The sequence below is a fragment of the Macaca mulatta genome, chromosome 19 (assembly GCF_049350105.2).
Source record: "Macaca mulatta isolate MMU2019108-1 chromosome 19, T2T-MMU8v2.0, whole genome shotgun sequence".
Taxonomy (NCBI): Eukaryota; Metazoa; Chordata; class Mammalia; order Primates; family Cercopithecidae; genus Macaca; species Macaca mulatta.
Genome location: NC_133424.1, coordinates 12,918,314 through 12,934,471, shown reverse-complemented (window position 1 = coordinate 12,934,471; position 16,158 = coordinate 12,918,314). Strand labels below are relative to the sequence as shown.

At 46.1% G+C, this 16,158-nt stretch overlaps 1 protein-coding gene, 1 long non-coding RNA gene and 1 pseudogene across 6 annotated transcripts in view; 1 reads left to right on the top strand and 2 right to left on the bottom strand.

Annotated features, from left to right (window-relative positions):
* The window catches only part of ZNF44 (zinc finger protein 44), a 51,537-nt gene that overhangs the window by 32,139 nt on the left and 3,240 nt on the right, over positions 1–16,158 (top strand). The gene's annotated exons all lie outside the window — the stretch shown is intronic.
* LOC144336685 (large ribosomal subunit protein eL28 pseudogene) lies at positions 6,398–6,807 on the bottom strand (annotated as a pseudogene).
* Positions 8,601–13,609, bottom strand: LOC144336730 (uncharacterized). The gene is made up of 3 exons (XR_013409054.1): positions 13,532–13,609; positions 11,042–11,875; positions 8,601–9,293 (listed from the first exon to the last, which is right to left on the bottom strand). It is a non-coding gene; the product is annotated as an uncharacterized LOC144336730 (long non-coding RNA).

Here is a 16,158-nt window from a genome sequence, read left to right as displayed (position 1 = left end):
TGCACTCCAGCCTGGGCGACAGAGCGAGACTCCGTCTCAAAAAACAAAAACAAAAACAAAAACAAAAAAAAAATCTTGTGGAATGAAGTGGGGCTATCCATCATCAGGGCAGGTAGTACATTAGCCGGATATACTGGTGTAACGTTAGACATAGACCAATAGAACAGAACAGAGAGACCAGAAATAATCTTCATTTATGGTCTGTTGATTTTCTACAAATGCCCCAAGATAATGGGGAAAGTGTTTTCAACATGGTGCTGGGACAATTGGATATTAACCTGCAGAAAGATGAACTGACACCTTTATCTCATATCATATATGAAAGTTAACACACATTAAAATGATGAAAAGCAAAAACACAAAGTTAGCATCAGATGTAGGAGTATCTTTGTGACTGGGTTGGGGAAGGAGCTGTGTGTGTGTGTTTAAGAACACCAAAGGCGCCTGTAATCCCAGCACTTTGGGAGGCCAAGGCAGGCGGATCACCTGAGGTCAGGAGTTTGAGACCAGCCTGGCCAACATGGCAAAACCCCGTCTCTATTAAAAATACAAAAATTAGCCAGGTGTGGTTGCGCTCGCCTGTAAACCCTACTTTTTGAGAGGCTGAGACAGGAGAATCACTTGAACCTGGGAGGCAGAGGTTGCAGTGAACCGAGATCACACCACTGTACTCCAGCCTCAGCAACAGAGCAAGACTCTGTCTCAAAAATTAAAAAAAAAAAAAAAAAAAAAAAAGACAATCTGTAAACGTGAGACTTAGAGAAAGTCTCATTTGGGTTGTTTGCTGGAGGAAGGGTTTATAAAGTTGACAATTTATTTAGGGCAGAACCTTAAACTGACTCCAGGTGAGAGTTTCTTGCTTTTGAAAATAAAGATCTTGAAGGCGAGATTGTTCCCACATGAGGTGGGAACAGGAGGGCATGTTGAGCTCCCAGAGTTAAATCGTTAGGTTTCTCTGCCTCATCACCAGGGACTGATAGACTCTTGGGCTCCTTTCAACAAAGTCTGACTCCCAAGCTTAGGAATATGTTTGTCACTTGGCGTTTTCCTTGTAAATGGTAGTGCGGTAGACTGCTTAAATGAACCAGTTCAGAGGTTTCCTTTTCTTCCCTTTTTGTTCCTTTATAGCATATTGCTGTCATATAATTCCCCTTTTTCCCGTATATTAAATAACTATATTCCCTTGTTGGTGTGTTTTAATTTTTTGGCTGAAAATGAGTAGACAGGCCGGGCACGGTGGCGCACTCCTGTAATCCCTGCACTTTGCAAGGCCAAGGCAGTTGGATTATCTGAGGTCAGGAATTTGAGACCAGCCTGACCAACAAGGTGAAACTCCGTCTCTACTAAAATACAAAAATTAGCCGGGTGTGGTGATGGGTGCCTGTAATCTCAGCTACTCGGGAGGCTGAGGCAGGAGAATTGCTTGAACCCAGGAGGCAGAGGTTGCAGTGACCCGAGATGACGCCACGCCACTGCACTTCAGCCTGGGCGACAGAGTGAGACTCTGGAAAAAAAAAAAAAAAAAAAGAGAGAGAGAGAGAAAAGAAAATGAGTAGACTGAGGGATAAGGATAAGGTGTGAGGAACCCTTCGCCATGCCACCAACAGCCTTTCTTTCCAAATTCCTGACCCCTGCAGGACATCAAGCCCTCCCCCATGTTCCAATGTGGCCTGGTCTAGGTACCCCTCCTGCTCTGAGGCACGAGGATCGTTCCTTTGGCCACTGAGAATGCAATTCCCTTTTGTCCAAGAGGAAGAAGAAAGAAAGGCCCATTAGTACAGGGAGACACCAGTGCCAGCTCTGGAAAGCCAGGAGCAAGTTCTTAAATTCCAATGTCCTCTGGCGAGGGCATGTCCTGCTGGTATCTTATTTAAACAGTAGGTTTGAGGATCTTTGACTCATTTAACTTACTGATAGGGGAAAATGGATCAGGGAAGATGCCCAAACTGGCAAGGGCAATGGCCAAGAACCTGTCATTCTGGCTCCTCTCAGGCGCTTGCTTTATCTCTCCTCTTTGCACTGTGGCCCCCCCGGGGGAGGGGCCTAGGGCACTATCCAATCAAGAGTTCTGAGGGCGGGGCCGCGCCAGCTGTCCAATCAAGCGTGCTGTAGGACAGCGGGCGGGGCGACACGCCGAAGCCCGTGGGTTAGGGTTTTTTTTTTTTCCCCTCGCCTTCGAGCCGTCGAGTAGCTCTCGGCTTCTCTGAACGCGCAGAGGGTGTGTCATGACGCGCAGGATGTGTCGCGATTTGCCCAGCTATGGCCAGAATAGCCGTAAGGAGGATGCCAGGACACCCTGGAGTCCAGGAAATGGTGAGTGTGCCGGGCAGGGGTCCCGACACGCGGGAGGAGGGGCTGACTGGAACCGGCTGTGGCTTTACGCGGGCCTCCCGCGGGCGACTCCAGGGTCTGGGACCCGAGTTCCCATGGCGCAGCTCGGCCCTCGGTCCCTGGGCCACAGGGTGGCCCTGGGCCGGCCGGCAGTCAGGACCTCGGGCGTCCTGTCGCGTCCCTGCGTGGCGACTTTGCCCCCAGCCCCGGAGCCCTCTCTGGACAGCTCCGCGCCCGCAGCCCCGCGTCTCCCCCGGATTGTGCGGGGACCACTGGAGGGTCATGGGGAGAATTCCCGCCTCGGGTGCGACTTTAGCTAACTTTAGCTCAGGAGCTCCAGATCAGCCAGGGCAACATGGCAAAACCCCGTCTCTAACAAACGATACAAAAAATTAGTCAGGCATAGTGGCACGTGCCTGTGGTCCCAGCTACTTTGGAGGCTGAGGTGGGAGGATTGCTTGAGCCTGGGAGGTGGAGGTTGCAGTGAACCGAGATCATGCCACTGCACTCCAACCTGGGTGACAGAGTGAGACCTCATCTTAAAAATGTATGTATTTCTGGCCGGGCGCGGCGGCTCAAGCCTGTAATCCCAGCACTTTGGGAGGCGGAGGCGGGCGGATCACAAGGTCAGGAGATCGAGACCACGGTGAAACCCCGTCTCTACTAAAAATACAAAAAATTAGCCGGGCGCGGTGGCGGGCGCCTGTAGTCCCAGCTACTCAGGAGGCTGAGGCAGGAGAATGGCGGGAACTCGGGAGGCGGAGCTTGCAGTGAGCCGAGATCGCGCCACTGCACTCCAGCCTGGGCAACAGCGTGAGACTCCGTCTCAAAAAAAAAAAAAAAAAAAAAAGTATGTATTTCTAATAATTAACTATTGATTAAATTATTAGTTTGACTAATTAATGATTATAGTTTGTTATGATTAATGATTACTAGTTTGACTAATGATTAAATAATCATTTCTGATTAACTTCATTTTCCAAAGGAATAGATATTTGTGGGTTTTGCTTTGAAACTAGATGTTTTACAGTTTGCTTCCGTGCTTTATACATAAATACTTGGTTTGAGTGATTTTGCTGAATTCTTGAAACACTGGGTTTCTCTAATTTAAAATATCAAAAGTGTTCTAAAGCCACATGACTGGTGAGCGGAGGCCTGAGGCAGTGACTAGAAGGTAAGACCACCTTTGACTCTGCCAAGGGAAGTAATTAAGACCCAGGTGGTTCTTCTTAGAGCCCCTCCCCTACAGATGTCCTATGTACTTACTGTTATCAAGGAAAGCAGGTGTCCTACATACACCTATCAAGGAAAGACTCCTTTGGTACTGACAGAAACTGAGCATTGGAAAACTGGGGATCCACACGTAGGTGGTGGGGAGGGGAACAGCATGATACTTTCTGGGGTTGTAATTGTAGTTTCCTTGGGCTTGCTTTTAGACAGTGGATTTGAGGGGTAGTTGTTGCTGTTGTTTTGTTTGAGACAGGTTCTTAATCTGTCACCCAGGCTGAGGTGCAGTGGCATAGTCTTGGCTCACTGCAGCCTGGACTCCTGGGCTCAAGTGATCCTCCCGCCTCAGCCTCCCAAGTAGCTAGGACTACAGGTACATGCTACCATGCTTGGTTTTTTGTTTGTTTGTTTGTTTGTTTGTTTGTTTTTTGTAGAGATAGGGTGTTGATACCTTGCCCAAGCTGGTCTCAAACTTGTGACCTCAGGGAATACCATCTTGGCCTCCCAGGTGCTGGGATTACAGGCATGAGCCGCCACTCCTGGCCTTCAGTTTTGCATCCCCAGTGTTGCTGCATTCAGAGTGTAATATTTACGTGTTGAGAAAGTCTATGAAGTTAGGACTTTTGTCTCCTGGATCTGAGATTGATGAATTAGAGAGTTCATTTGGGTCAGAACCTTAAACTGAATCTGGGACTGAACTACTGTAGGTGTTAGGCCTTAATGGTGAGAGTCTGACCCCCAAGCTTGTTAAGGTGTTTGACTTTCTGTGTATGGGTTTTACAGTTCTGAATTGTGGGAAAGCAGGCTGCTAAGCTGATAAGAATATCTGTGTTTCTTTCCTTTGGATTCCTTTATCTGTTTATTGTGGTGCTCCAACTGTAGTTTCCCTTAGCATTTTGTAATTTTATATGTGTGAGTGTGTAGGATATTCGTTTCTTTTGTTTCTTCAGCTTTGAAAATGAAAGTTGATAAATATGATGTAAGGCAAGATAATTCTGGAACCAAACAGAATTGTGTTCCTTTTGTGCAAAAGAATGTCAAGATGCAAGATGAGTGCATTAAAGTTCTCGGGTACATTTTTCATTTTTAAGTCAGTTTTGTATGTGCATATCCCTAGAGGATGTGACATTTAAAAGGCTCTACTCTTCCTAAGAAAAATGAATTATTTTAATTGGTAAGATGGAATTCAAGTGAGTTCCTATTTTAATGATACAAGGGAAACTACTCAAAGCTTATGTAATGTTTGAGACTTTTTTACATTTAGAGAGTTAGGTTTAAATCTATCATGCATTAAATAGGCTACTCATTCCTGAAAGCACTGCCCTCTGGGATACAGTAGAAATACAAAACAGGATGCAATTTGTCATTTAGTTAGAGATTTTTTTCTTAGTTTATACTTTCATACCTATTATTATTTAAAAGATGAAATCTTAGAATGGTTTCCTATGTTTAAAAAAAGTTAAAATTCAATAAATTTTAGAAACAAGTTAATTAAAAATAATGCCTAATAGTAAAGTATGGTTTATATAATTTTTTCAATCATTTAAAATACAAAGGTTTAAAAAACATCTACAAGAAAGTGTGGGTTGAGAAAACTTACTGCCAGAATATCCTGGTTTACCCTAGTGCTCTTGCTCCAGCCACCCCCAGATAACCAGTTTTGATCATTACTTGTGCCTCTGTTAGTGTTTCTTTATATAAAAACAAGCAATTGCAAATGCATATTTTTTTCTATTCACTATTGGTGAACGCATTGTCTTTTTTGTTGTTGTTGTTAGAGGACAGGGTCTTGCTCTGTCACCCAGGCTGGAGTGCAGTAATGCAATCATAGCTCCCTGTAACCTTGAACTCCTAGGCTCAAGCGATTCTCCCATCTCAGCCTCCTGAGTAGCTACGACTACAGTCGCATACCAGCACACCCAGCTACTTTATTTTTTATATAGAGATGGGGTCTGGCTATGTTGCTCAGGCTGGTCTTGAACTCCTGGGCTCAAGCGATCCTCCACTTTGGCCTCCCAAAGCATTGGGATCCCAAGTGTGAGCCACCAGAGCCACCATGCCTGGCCCTGTTCACCATTGTTCTTGTAATTAGTGGTTGGACTCCACATTTTTAATGTTTCACAATTGACCATTTCATCCTCTTCCCTTAATGCCCCACTTCTGGACAAGCTGAGAAGGCCTGGGCATCCTTCCTGTGTCAAGGCAGGAGATTCAAACCACGTAACCAGCTGCCCATGCAGAGGAACTTGTGCCCAGCCCCACTTCCAACCACAGTAAACACCTGGGCAAGTTCCCTTCCTTGCTCTTTTAAGCCATTTCCCACCTGCTTGAGAGGCCTGCCCTGTTCTCCCTGGAAACCTCAGTCATGGGAGTAATAAGCCTTTTCATACCCTCTCAGTGTATGTGAGACCCACTCTCATCAGTGCCATCATTGCAGCCTCGCCTCTCTAGGTGACTAGCAGTTGGTGCTGTGAACAAGATGTCTAGACATTGACCACCATCGTGGGTCTATCTTCTCTTGTTCTGAATTGCTAACCTGCTCTGTGGCCCATCTAGAGTTTCAGCTGCCGCTTACTGGGAGCACATGCTTTGTGCTGTGCTGCTCTGTGTTTCTTCCATTGTTGAGCCCTGCCAAGTCTGGTTCTAGATTCAGCTGACCTTAGGTGACAGTTTGATAATTCCTTGGAATTTGGGAGCTGGAGTATGGGAGTAGGGCCGTCCTTAAAGTGGTCCTGGGTTTACATCCTGTGTGTTTTGTTTTTTTTTTCTTTTTTGGTGGGCGTGTGGGGCTGGTGGTGAGAAAGCCAGCTGACTCTTTATTGCTTTGGGGCTAGGGGGCTCAGGAGCTCTTGGTGGGGCGGGTCTGCTTCCTCTTCGCCATCACAGGCTGCGCTGGCCCTGCGGATGGCTGCCATGCGCAGGTCGGCCATGCGCAGGTCGGGGCGGTGCTTGTTCATGCAGATCACGTGTCTGATGCTGCTGAGCGTGGCGTGAGCTTTCTTGTTGATGGTGGTCCGCATGTAGGAGGTGGCAGGCTTCGGCTGGCCGGATCTCCGTTTCTTGACCACCACCACACCTTTGTCCTCGGCTGCCGGCCCCACGCCCACAGTCTAGTCGTGAATCAGCGCATTGTAGCGGAAGGAGTTGGGGCCTTCAAGTTACTGGGCTCGGTGCTGTAGGGCGGCTTGTTCCTCTTGATCAGGAAACTGGAGCAGTTCCGCACGATCATCATTGCAGATGCGCGGACATGGTGGCGGCTCCTCTCGTAGTGGCGGCCTGAGACGGAAAGAGCCCTGCCTGTGTATTTATAGTGAAGTTGTGACTCATGCCTGGGTTGCCCCAAATGTAAAGAGTGCGAGTGGAGGGGGGACTATATACACTGCGTCAGAGGTTGGTCATTATGTGGCTGCCCCGGAGGAGCAGTCCTTCAAAAAGAAGACAGGGAGGGAAGGTAGAGAACAGCAGCCATCAGATAATGGGCTGAGTCCACACTCTTTAACAGCAGAAGGTTCCCCAAGACCCTGAAGTGCTATTGCTGCTGCTTCATGCGCCTCTACCATGACAGAGATCTTGACCTTTCGGTTTAGTGGGGATAACACCCATGGCATAGCTGTGGCGTAGCAAAGAAGTTAGTTCAAACCTGACTTAAACCCGGGGTTCTTAAACCTTCTAGAGCAACCATTGCCGTAGGGGAGGCCCTTCACCCTGATGACACCGATGACACCCTGATGACACCGGCTCACTGGTGGGGAAAAAAAAGTATTAGTACCAGTTTAGAGAGGACACACCCTCCCCCAAAGTATATCCAGTAACCAAAAACCAAAACAGGGAAGGGAAGGAACAAAAGGAAGAAACACTGATGAAACAGAAGTCCACAGTTTGACCCAATTGGAAATGTATTAAAGGGATTTGCATAACAAAAATCATAAAAGGGCACTCCTTGGGATTTTGTCCTCTATAATGTAGGTTCTGAATTTTAACATCTGTATGAGCTGATAAACCTTCATGGGATTAGTACTAGGGCTCATGTTATAGTTGTATCTGGGTATCCCATCAAATGTAATGAAGGTGTCCCGATACTCATAGAGGAGTTACTGAACATAAAATAAATAGAGCAGAAATCCCTGTGCCTCTCCTTAGCCATAGTAACTATTGTGTTGGCTAAATCATTCTTGGTTGTATTATAAAACAAATTGTCTTAAAATATCACATAGGGCCAGGTGCGGTGACTCACGCCCGTAATCCCAGCACTTTGGGAGGCCAAGGTGGGTGGATTGCTTGAGCCCAGGAGTCCAAGACCAGCCTGGGCAACATGGTGGAACCCTGTATTTGTAAAAATACAAAAATTAGCTGCGTGTAGTGGCGCACACCTGTAGTCCTGGCTTTGGGAGGCTGAGGTGGGAGGGTAGCTTGAGCCTGGGAGGTTGAGGCTGCAGTGAGCTGTGACTGTGCCACTGCACTCCAGCCTGGGTGACAAGGTGAGACAACAGCCCTTAAAAATCCCACAGTGACCAAGGAAGCTCTGAACCAGTGAGTTATTTATTTATTTATTTATTTATTGAGACAGAGTGTTGCTCTGTCACCCAGGCTGGAGTGCAGTGGCAGGATCTCCGCTCACTGCAACCTCCGTCTCCCAAGTTTAAGCAATTTTCCTGCCTCAGCCTCCTGAGTAGTTGGGATTACAGGCACTCGCCACCACACCCAGCTAATTCTTGTGTTTTTTGTAGAGACGGGGTTTTGCCATGTTTGCCAGGCTGGTCTCAAACTCCTGGCCTCAAGTGATTCACCTGTCTCGGCCTCCCAGGGTGCTAGAATTACAGGAATGAGCCACTGCACCTAGCCATAAATTTAAATTAAGTCTTTGGCAGTTATAAATTAGATTGACAAAATGGGACCCCATGGAACTTACTCCCCAATTAAATTAGTTAATATGACTCAATGTAAATTGAACTGGGCCTGGAAGGATTGACAGCCATTATACAAAACCATTAATACAAAATGGTTATATGGTTGTAGTGAAGGGGCAACTATCCCCAGCGTTGCCTTTTTTTTTCTTTCTTTCTTTTTTTTTTTTTTTTTTTTGACAAGATCTCACTCTGTTGCCTAGGCTGGAATCCAGTGATGCAATCACAGCTCACTGCAGCTCCAACACCTGGACTCAAGCATCCTCCTGAGAAGCTGGGACCATAGGTGTGCCCCCATGCTCAGCTAATTTTTTTTTTTTGGAGAGATGAGATCTCACAATGTTGCCCAGGCTGGTCTTGAACTCCTGGGCTCAAGCAGTCCTCCTACCTCAGCCTCCCAAAGTGCTGGGATTATGGACATGAGCCACTGCATTTGGCCGGGTATTTCTCCAGTTAATAGCCTAATTTGGCCTGGCCTGGTTTTTTTTTCTTTTCTTTTTTTTTTTTTTTTTTTTTTTGAGATAGAGTCTTGCTCTGTTGCCCAGGCTGGAGTGCAGTGGCGCAGTCTTGGCTCACTGCAACCTCCACCAGCCGGGTTCAAGTGATTATTCTGCCTTGGCCTCCCGAGTAGCTGGGATGACAGGCATGCACCACAACACCCAGCTAAATTTTTTTTTTTTTTTTTTTTTTTGAGACAGTTTTGCTGCTGTTGCCGGGGCTGGAGTGCAGTGGCGTGATCTCGGCTCACTGCAACCTCCACCTTCCAGTTTCAAATGATTCTCCTGCCTCAGCCTCCCATGTAGCTGGGATTACAGGCACCCGCCACCACGCCTGGTTAAGTTTTGTATTTTTAGTAGAGTCAGAGTTTCACCATGTTCGCCAGGCTGCTCTTGACCTCCTGACCTTGTGATCCACCTGCCTTGGCCTCCCAAAGTGCTGGGATTACAGGCATGAGCCCCCATGCCCAGCCAATTTTTGTATTTTTTTAAGTAAAGACAGGGTTTCACCGTGTGGGTCAGGCTGGTCTCGAACTTCTGACTCAGGTGGATCCACCCTCCTCAGCCTCCCAAAGCGTTGGGATTATAGGTGTGAGCCACCACACCCAGCCTAATTTGGCTTGTTCTTAAATCTGGGTGCCTCAAAGTGGATTACTGCAATTTACTGCTGTGATCCCAACCTATTGAGCCCCTACACCCAATATCCAACATTATGGAAATTACTGACTCCGTCCAATGAACAAGTGGTAGATATTCTGGTGTCACAGATTTGTATAGGTTCTATTCAGCCTCTATTTCAAGAGACTCTTAGCTGCAGTTTACCTTCACCTTTGAAGGGATTTGGTCCACCTTTATCTGGTTTCTTTTCATGGAACCTCAGTAGCCTTGCTATTGCAGTCTTTGCCAGCAAGATCTAAATTTTATGTACCTTTCTCCAGGAGCACAGGCATGGCATTACATTAAAGTCATTGCTGGCCAGGCGCAGTGGCTCATGCCTGTGGGAGGCTGAGGTGGGAAGATCACTCAAGGTCAGGAATTTGAGACCAGCCTGGCCAACATGGCAAAAACCTGTCTCTACTTTAAAAAATGCAAAAATTAGCCTGGTGTGGTGGTGAGCGCCTGTAATCCCAGCTACTTGGGAGGCTGAGGCACAAGAATCACTTGAACCTGGGAGGCAGAAGTTGTAGTAAGCCAAGATTGTGCCACTGCACTCCAGCCTGGATGACAGAGCAAGACTCCGTCTCAAGAAAAAAAAAAAAAAGTAATTGGTTTCTGGGGACAGTCATTTGACATTCATTCAGGACATACAAATATTGAAAGAAAAGAGCTTACAAAAAGTGGAAGGGCCATTGCCCCATCTAGAATGTAAGACACACTGACACCTTGGCTAAATTCCAGAAAATTAAGTGATAAGCAGAGGACTCGCATCCTCCCTGACATAGTGAAGAAATAGCGTGTTTTTTTGTTTTGTTTTGTTTTGTTTTGTTTTGTTATAGACAGGGTCTCTCTGTCACCCAGGCTGGAGTGTAGAGTGGTGTGATCTCGGTTTACTGCAATCTCCACCTCCCAGGCTCAAGCGATTCCCATGCCTCAGCCTCCCCAGTAGCTGGGATTACAGGCATGCACCACCACGCCTGGCTAATTTTTTTGTAGTTTTAGCAGAGGCGAGGTTTTACCATGTTGGCCAGGCTAAGAAATAGCTATTGACTTTTTCACCATCACAATATCTTTTAGAGTCTTTTGTTCTTTGTTCTGGAGGCAACATAATTCTTGTGCTCAAATTTTAATTAAATCCAGTTAATGCTGTGACTTGCAGGTTAGCCCACCTCGAATGGGTATTTCTACCACAGAGGCTTCTAGACTGTTCAAACTGCCGTGCAATTAATGCCCTCAGACTCCTTTACTATGAAGGCCTTTTTTTTTTTTTTTTTTTTTTTTTTGAGATGGAGTTTCGCTCTTGTTGCCCAGGCTGGAGTGCAATGGCACGATCTCGGCTCACTGCAGCCTCCGCCTCCCAGGTTCAAGCAATTCTCCTGCCTCAGCCTCCTGAGTAGCTGGGATTACAGGTATGCACCACCACACCTGGCTAATTTTGTATTTTTAGTAGAGACAGGGTTTCTCCAGGTTGAGGCTGGTCTCGAACTCCTGACCTCAGGTGATCTGCCCACCTTGGTCTCCCAAAGTGCTGGAATTACAGGCGTGAGCCACCGCGCCCGGCCAGACTATGTAGGCTTTAGCAACCCCTTCTTGTGGCCCCTGTAGGTAGCCAGATGGTCATAAGTTGTCCACAGGCTTTTGATGCAAGCCCACACTATGTGCCAGTACCATGTTGAATAGAAATGCTGCATGAGGGGACTCCCTTGCCTTGTTCTTCATCTTACTGGGAAAGCATTTTGTTTTTCACTATTAAGTATGATGTTAGCTGTAAGTTTCTTGTAGATGTTCTTTCTTAAGAAATAGTAGTTTCTCTCTATTCCTAGTTTGCTATCATAAATGGAAGTTGTACTTTGCCAGATGCTTTCTGATTTTCATTATCCTCCCTTTCATTTGTGATATTAGTAATTTCTATCCTCTTTGTTTTCTTCGGTTAGCTTGACTAGATTTTTATCAATTTTATTCATCTTTTCAAAGAGCGGGCTTTGGTTTTGATTTTTTTTTTTTTATTTCTTGCCGTTTCACTATTTGAAAAAATTTCTTTTCTTTTGCTTACTATGGTTTTAATTTGCTTTTTCTAATTTCCTAAAGCACATGCTTAGATAATTGATTATATATTTTTCTTCCTTTCTAATGTATCTGTTCAGTAGCACATTTGTCCTCTATGTACTCCTTTTTTTGCTGTGTCCCACAAAGGGGTGTGTGGGTGTGTGTGTAGGGGTGTGTGTGTTTTTGAGATGGAATCTGACTCTGTCACCCAGGCTGGAGTTCAGTGGCACGATCTTGGTTCACTGCAACCTCTGCCTCCCAGGTTCAAGCAATTCTCATGCCTCAGCCTGCCAAGTAGCTGGGATTACAGGCATGCGCCACCATGCCTGGCTTATTTTTTTTTTTTTTTTTTTTTTGGGACGGAGTCTCGCTCTGTCGCCCAGGCTGGAGTGCAGTGGCGCGATCTCGGCTCACTGCAAGCTCCGCCTCCCGGGTTCACGCCGTTCTCCCGCCTCAGCCTCCCGAGTAGCTGGGACCACAGGCGCCCGCCACCGCGCCCGGCTAATTTTTTGTATTTTTAGTAGAGACGGGGTTTCACCGTGGTCTCGATCTCCTGACCTTGTGATCCGCCCGCCTCGGCCTCCCAAAGCGCTGGGATTACAGGCGTGAGCCACCGCGCCCGGCGTGCCTGGCTTATTTTTTTGTATTTTTAGTAGAGACGGAGTTTTGCCATGTTGCCCAGGCTGGTCTCGAACTCCTGACCTCAAGTGATCCACCCACCTCAGCCTCCCAAAGTGCTGGGATTATAGGCATGAGCCACCACGCCCAGCCCCTACAAAGTTTAATAGGCTGTATTTTCATTCGTTTATTTTTTATTTTTTATTATTATTATTTTTTTTGAGATGGAGTCTCTCTCTGTTGCCCAGGCTGGAGTGCAGGCTGGAGCACAGTGGTGCGATCACGGCTCACTGTAACCTCCACTTCCTTGGTTCAAGCAATTCCTCTGCCTCAGCCTCCCAACTAGCTGAGATTACAGGTGCACACCACCATTCCTGTCTGATTTTTTTGTATTTTCAGTACAGACAGGGTTTCACCATGTTGGCCAGACTGGTCTTGAACTCCGCCCACCTTGGCCTGCCAAAGTGCTGGGATTGCAGGAGTGAGCCACTGTACTCGGCCTGTCCTTCCTGGGTTTTTTTTGCCTACTGGATCTCTTAATTACTGGTAGGAGGGTGTTGAAATCTCAACCATAGTCATGGATTCATGTATTTCTCCTTGTAGTCGTATCACATTTTGCCTTGTGCATTTTGCAATTTTTTTGTTATGCACATACATGCTAAATATTACACATAGATTCTCTGTGTCCTCTTAGAGAATCAACCCCTTGGGCGGGTGCAGTGACTCACGCCTGTAATCCCAGCACTTTGGCAGGCCAAGGCGGGTGGATCACCTGAGGTCAGGAGTTTGAGACCAGCCTGGCCAACATGACAAAACCCTGTCTCTACTAAAAATACAAACATTAGCCAGGTATGGTGGTGTGTGCCTGTAATCCCAGCTACTCAGGAGGCTGAGGCAGGAGAATCACTTGAACTTGAGAGGCAGAGGTTGCAGTAAGCTGAGACCATACCTCTGCACTCCAGCCTGGTCAACAACATGATTCCGTCTTAAAAAAAAAAAAAAAAAATGCCGAGTGCAGTAGCTTACACCTGTAATCCCAGCACTTTGGGAGGCCGAGGCGGGCACATCACCTGAGGTCAGGAGTTCGAGACCAGCTGACCAATGTAAAGTGAAACCCTGTCTCTACTAAAAAATAAAAAATTAGCTGGGTGTGGTGGCATACACCCATAGTCCCAGCTACTTGGGAAGCTGAGGCAGGAGAATCGCTTCAACCCAGGAGGCAGAGGTTGCAGTGAGCCAAGATCGTGCCACCACATTCCAGCCTGGGAGACAGAGTGAGTCTCTGTCTCTCAAAAAAAAAAAAAAAAAAAAAAAAAAAAAAAAAAAGTTTCTTGTAGACAACATATAATTAGGTAGGTAGTTTTCTTGTAAATAACATACTTTTTAATTTTCTTTGTGACTTCTGTGTTTGACTATTTACCTTACCTGATTTCATTTATTTCCCTCTCTTAACATATTGATTATGCTTTTTTTTTTTTTTAAACTATTGTAATGGTTGCCCTTGAGTTTTCAGTATACAACTATCCTAAGCCCTCTTTCTGGCAATCTTAGGCCACTTCACTGGTTGCCCAAGTAACTCATAATAGAGTATTCCCAATTCTTCCCTCCCTTATAACAATGCTGTTACTCATTTTACTTATCCATAAACTGTACTTACATGTTGTAGCTATTGTTACTTTGAACAACCTGTTATCTGTCACATTAATTGAGAATGAGAAAATGATTATATTTTATTCCACTTATGCCTTCTCTATTGCAGTACCTTTCTTTGTCATTTACCTTCTTTCTGGTGAATTTAACATTTCTTGCAAAGCGGGTGTACTCGTGACAGATTCCCTCAATTTTTGTCTCAGAAAGTACTATGGACTCACTTGAAGGATAATTTTGCTTGATACAGATGTTTTTCTTTCAGAACTTTAAATATTTCACTCTACTTTCTCCTTGTATGGTTTCTGAGAAATTCAATTTAACTCTTATCCCTGTTCTCTAGAGTGACTGGGGAATCACTTCCTTATTAAAATGGAGAAAGGGCATTTTTATGTTCTTTTGGAAGAAACCTCTGCTGAGAACATTTTATACATTTTATAATCATGCGTAAATTCATCATTTCATTGTGGACTTTAACGCACTTTATTGTAAATTGCAAGTCTTTTTTTCTTTTTCTTTTTTTTTTTGAGACGGAGTTTCATTCTTACTGCCCAGGCTGGAGTGCAGTGGTGCCATCTAGGCTCACTGCAACCTCTGCCTCCCGGGTTCAAGCAATTCTGCCTCAGCCTCCCAAGTAGCTGGGATTACAGGCATGCGCCACCACGCCCGGCTAATTTTGTATTATTAGTAGAGACAGGGTTTCTCCATGTTGGTCAGGCTGGTCTCAAACTCCCGACCTCAGGTGATCTGCCCACCTGGGCCGCCCAAAGTGCTTGGATTACAGGCTTGAGCCACCGTGCCCAGACTGTAAATTGCAAATCTTAACCTGTTCCTCAGGGTCAGCAAGGCCCAAGGTTAACTTGGGTTCTTGGGTTAACTTTGGTTCTGCTGGAAAGAGCTCTTTTGGCACTTTGCCATCTCAGGATGGCATGCCTGAGCTTTAACTTCCCAGTAACTTAATAACTCCATGAAATGGGACAATAAGTCTCTGATAAATATTAACACAAGTGAAAATAAACACTTCTCTCGGGTGCAGTGAAGTGGTGTGATCTCAGCTCACTGCAACCTCTGCCTCCCAAGCTCAAGCGATTCTCATGCCTCAGCCTCCTAAGTAGCTGGGATTAGAGATGTGCACCACTACACCCAGCTAATTTTTTTTTTTTTTTTTTTTTGAGACAGAGCCTTGCTCTGTCACCCAGGCTGGAGTGCAATGGCACCATGTCGGCTCACTGCACCCTCCACCTCCCAGGTTCAAGCAATTCTCCTGCCTCAGGCTCCTGAGTAGCTGGGATTATAGGCATGCACCACCACACCCAGCTAATTTTGTATTTTTAGTAGAGACGGGGTTTCACCATTTTAGCCAGGCTGGTCTTGAACTCCCAACCTCAGGTGATCCACCTGCCTCAGCCTCCCAAAGTGTTGGGATTACAGGTGTGAGCCACCGAGACGGGGTTTCACCATGTTGCCCAGGCTGGTCTCAAACTCCTGAGCTCAGTCTGCCTGCCTCGGCCTCCCAAAGTGCTAGGATTACAGGTGTGAGCCATTGTGCCCAGCCAACTTCTCCAAAAGAAATATTTTGATTGAACTGGCTGGATCTGACTACCTTGAATATCCTGGAGGACCTCAGGACAATATGGTCAGGTAAATATTGTTGCAAGTTTGATTTCCACGTGTTTCTTGTTCTCATGTTTAGTGATGGGAATAGTAGAAAAAGCTTCTAGTTCTTCAGTGTGCTTTTATTCATTCACACATTATCCATAGTTGACCCTGTGTCTCATGGAATGTTGAGTGATGTGATGTATAAGAAGAAGATGAGGCTGGGTGCGGTGGCTCACGCCTGTAATCCCAGCACTTTGGGAGGCCGAGGCGGGCGGATCACAAGGTCAGGAGATCGAGACCATCCTGGCTAACACGGTGAAACCCCGTCTCTACTAAACATACAAAAAAAAAAAATTAGCCGGGCGCGATGGCGGGCGCCTGTAGTCCCAGCTACTCAGGAGGCTGAGGCAGGAGAATGGCGGGATCCCGGGAGGCGGAGCTTGCAGTGAGCCGAGATCGCGCCATTGCACTCCAGCCTGGGGGACAGAGCGAGACTCCGTCTCAAAAAAAAAAAAAAAAAAGAAGAAGAAGATGAGTTTTTCTCACAAAGAATCGATGGTCTTAAAATGGAATTTTTTTGTACAGCAGTTCTCTCACTTCTCCAAAGTGCTCTGGATCCTGCCATTGGAAAG